A 4,811-nucleotide genomic window follows, 5' to 3' on the forward strand; every position below is an offset into this window, starting at 1 on the left:
TGACTGACCAACGATGTTTATGTCAATTACGGGATTCAAACCGCCAACCAGAAGACAAACACTCCACCAACTGAGCTACTCCCTGTTTACATACATTATTTTTCAGCTTATTACTTAGACAACCAAGACTACATGTTTTTATAATACTTTGCAATGACGTTATGGTCTGGAACTGCATCCTGTCTCCCTGATTTCCGAATGTCAGAGAAGTGTGTGGTCGATTCGTGTCAAAACAAACATGGAGACTTACAAGTAAAAAAAGAAGAAACTGTTAAACAAAGAAGATACAGTGCACATTGTCCTGATTTGGTCAAGCTCAGTTAAGTCCTGATGTAGCCTTTGTTTGGTCCTGTTCTAGTCCTGGTCTAGTCCAGGTTAGGCTCCAAGTTTAGTCCCACTTGTGATGTGGTGCTTGTGTTATGAACTCACTCATAGTCGTCACACACTGTATGCCAGGTGCTGTTGGCCAAAGGAGTTGTTTCTGAAAATTTGCCAAATGTCTCTCCCCACTCTTCACCCCCTATTCACACTGTAAGTAAATTAAATCCTTCTGGCAAAAATTGTAATCCTTCTAATCCTAAAAAACATGTTGAACCAACTAACTGCTTTGTGTAATACATGTAGCCCCAAACATGTCTCTGGAAAAACACCAGTAAGTTGTATTTTTGAGCTCCTCGTTCAAAGCATCTATCTCCTGTCTCAATCAACTATTGCTACTCATGTGTTTAATATCTGTCACTTTAGTCAACTGACAGCACGCGTTACTGCTTTTTCAGTCCCAGATAATTATACCGTATCCCAGGAGGTTAAGTAGATGCTGCATAGAACCCATCAGTAAAATGAATTATGAATATGTGTAAGCGTGGGCCTGTGCTCACAGCCCAATCAAATTAACATGTGTCACTTCATTTAAGCACTGTGCTCCTCTCATGTGGTTTAATAGATGACATTTTTATCCAGAAGAGGAAATACTGATAAATACTACACTTGTGGCATTGTTGTAATGTACATTCAGTGACTGTAACCAACCACAACCACTCCCCAAAAGGAAAAAAAACAGGAAATTTAAACCTTTTTTCTATAGCTGAGTGATTTTTGGGTCGATTTTGGCACATTTTTTTATCACAGGACAATTTTTAAATGGGCCTAATTTCACCTCTTCCATGCGCCTGTGTCATTCAGTGTCCAGGAGGTTGCGAGCTGCGATTACCTGCTCACAATGAATGCACAACCGCTGATGGTGCCGTCGCAGGGATATCAGACCTGTTTGATATTAGTCTTGAGTCATAGGGTCAGAGCGCTGCTGAAGCCGATAGAGCACAGCGTGAGCACGGTAAAATACAGCTGCGGGCGGATGTAAACACAGCTCTGGTGGGCTGGAGCGAGGTGCTGAGGTGAGCTGGGACGATAAGCTTCTGATACCTCTTCTGAACACATCACAGCGCACACGAGAGCCAGAAAAGTTTGGTGACAAAAGCCTTGGATGTTGAACAAAGCAGTGCTAAAGTTAACAGTGCTAAACACCTCTCACTGTCTCACGTCCCTCGTACAGTGTGAGGAGGTAAGCAAATAGGACCGTTGTGAATTGTAAATTTTGTATAAGATTCAATTACAAAGTGTGAGTTTGTGAATAAGTTGGAACATCTTAAAATCATACAAATCAGTACAGTGTAAGCCCGGCTGAAGGTACAGATTTGATACTTGAAATAACTGATATCAGCACTACAAAAGAAAAATAAAATCTGTCAAGTGGGCAAAACGTTGTAGGAGTCAAGACGTTTCGCTGCTCATCCAAACCGCTTCTTCTGGTCTGTTTCTGCTTATATCTGCCTTATATCTGCCTGATGGGCGGAGCTAACACTGAAACTCAAATCCTATTGTCTACAGTTTCTATTTGTGGACTAGGTCTATTGCGCTACCCTGTGCCTGAGTCCTACTTAGCATAGTCCTTCAAGTCACTACAATGATTTCACACCTATTAGCATTAGTATAGGATGATTTCAGTACTACGATAATATAAAATAATATATATAGATATACTTTAGACAATTGGATGGAATTTTCAGCACAGTATCAGTACATATTTGGTACGTCTAGTATCATTTATCATGGTATGGGATTTTTTCACAGCCCCTCTGTCATCTGCTGTATTGTATTGTCTAAGTAAGGTGCGAGGTATTCTACTGATCCCCTATGCTATCTTTATTATGCCCATCAATGTAAACAAGCATAACTGGCTGCATCAAATGTCTCTTCTTTCTGCCAACATCTTTTCAGTCTTCCTGTTTTTGGCACCGTTCAGAGCTACAGCTGAAAATATATATGCCACACATTTTAACACATTCGTGCCACACACTTGATGAGTAATTTGTAGAAAACATTTTAAATATTAGTCTTGCAGTTTTGGCCACTTGTCAGTTTTGAAGGACAAGGTACAATAAACAACTTTTTCTGTGTAGATGATAAGGAATTTGTCACATGCAAATTGATAAAAGTGAGTATTGAGGTACGCTCAAAATCTGTGAAGAAAGGATTGGACAGGATTAGACATTCAATTTGTCAGTCTTCATGTAAACAAGTAAGTAATACCCTCAGCCAAAGTCATAGGTCAGATCTGTGGAGAAGTGACCCTGTGCATAGTAAGATGGCTTCTTTTATAACTCTAATGCCACACTTTGAAACAGTCCAGACAAGGAAATTGTATCTCATGGAAACCAGACAAATGTGCCTTTTTGTCAGACCTTGCACAAAAAGTTTTAGTTGAGACCTCAAGTTTATAAACTATAAACTTCAGGTCTCCGCTCAAACTCTTTGTCTAACTATAGCTTATAGTTTTAAATAAGGTTTCCGACATTCCTCCCTTTTTTGCTCTAGCCCCGCCCACTCATGTCTCCTCTCTTGTTGACATGGTGCTGTTTCTTCTCACTAAAACACATCCAGAGTCTGTCCCGTCCCAGCGGACCATCAGATCATTTAGTTCACCTCAGGGCCTCGTCCTATCTCAGCGTCATTCGTCAAAGGAACAAAAATTCCAGTTCTTCCTTTCATCCTGATCCAGTTTGGTCTCAGAGTGCGACCCAACGCGACTCCCCGCTCTGCAAAGACAACACTCACAACAAACAGCCTTTCATTTAACAACCTCCAGATACAAAGAGCAAACATCTAAAACATTTAGGCTGTGTGTGCATGAGGGCCAGTGGGTGGGAGTCACAAGAGACACTTCACAGATAGAAACACAATGAATGAATATATTTAAATGTTTGGAAAATGTTTGTTGTGCTGCACTTTTTACTAAACAGGTTGACTATAACATCATGCAAACTACTTCTACTAAGAACATCTTTTGTGAAATTACATGATCTGTGTATACTTTGCCAATAATAATAACAATAATCAGGCAGATCCAGGTCATTTTTATACTGAAAATTTTGAAAAGCCACACCACAGAATGTTGTCTGAAGCGAGTTTGTTGGGCTGGAAAGAAAGACTGACACATGTAGTGCCCCATCTGCTGCAATGTGGTCAATGGAACAAAAATGGGTTATTAAAACTGTATTACATTTTACTCTACTCAGTGATTGGAACAGCCCGTGGGTAGTTTTTTAAGTCCTATCCTGGATGGAAAAAGCAACAAACAGGATGAATTACATTACTCATCTGCAAAAAATGCCTTTGTGCATCGAAGTGTTTGCAAATATCATTATGTTACGTTATTGGAACTGTAGATATAATCACTGATCGCATTTATGTTGAATTCATATAAAATCACTCTTTCCAGCATTGTCACTGTTTCTAATGTATTTAATATAGATCTAATGGAAAGTGCTATGTTGACACTACTCCCTCAATAGAAAAGCTATCTCATCTTAGCAGTGCTGTAACTGAAATCTACCTAAATTTACAGTAAGTTTCCCCAAGGCCTGTCACGATAACACATTATGAAGTATGATTGATGATATTGCTGAAGTAAATATAGACAATAAACGATAATATTGAAGCCAAACCATAAAGCAGAACTATTAACAGAAGCAGAAAGTAGTCTTCATGTACAATATTGTAAAAAAAACCAAACATAAATTGCAATAGATAAATAGTCATATTTTTGTATAGCGCTTTTCCACCTTTAAAGCACTTACATCATAGAACCACTCACCCATTCACACATACACTTATATACCAGTGCACGAGGACGAAGTGGGTTAAGTGTCTTGCACAAGGACACAACAGCAGTATTTATTTGTGGCAGCTGGACTCGCACCGCCAACCTGTGAGTCAGTGGATTCAACCGCTCAACCAATGATGTTTGTATCGAGAAGGAGATTCCAACCGCCAACCTTCAGATCAGTGGATAAACACAAATAAATAACTGAATCCAACACGTACATAGTTAGTTCGTCTCTCTAATGGAATCATAAAAGTTCATAATTAAACACAGCTCAAATCGTATCGTAGTAGTACAGAAAAATAACCATTTTACCACTGATGCAAGTAAAAAGTACCCACGATAAATACTGACCCCCAAAAAGCATTGTTGCATCAGTTATATTTATTGTTTATTGATAGGATCCCCATTAGCGCAGACAAGCTGCTGCTATTCTTCCTGGGTCCAATTAGGATAATTACACAAAAAATATTTACATTTCATCCATAAACAAGTTCATTAATACAAAAAGGATACATTTCAAACAGTAAAACTTTCGGTACCTTCGCCGACAACGTATAAAAGTTCATTATTACCTTTCAAGTAATAAAAGTCTTTCCAATATACAGCCCTAGGTCACATCAGGTGTAGTACTTTATAACTTCTCTAG

This window comes from Periophthalmus magnuspinnatus, chromosome 24 (genome assembly GCF_009829125.3).
Source record: "Periophthalmus magnuspinnatus isolate fPerMag1 chromosome 24, fPerMag1.2.pri, whole genome shotgun sequence".
NCBI classification, from domain to species: domain Eukaryota; kingdom Metazoa; phylum Chordata; class Actinopteri; order Gobiiformes; family Gobiidae; genus Periophthalmus; species Periophthalmus magnuspinnatus.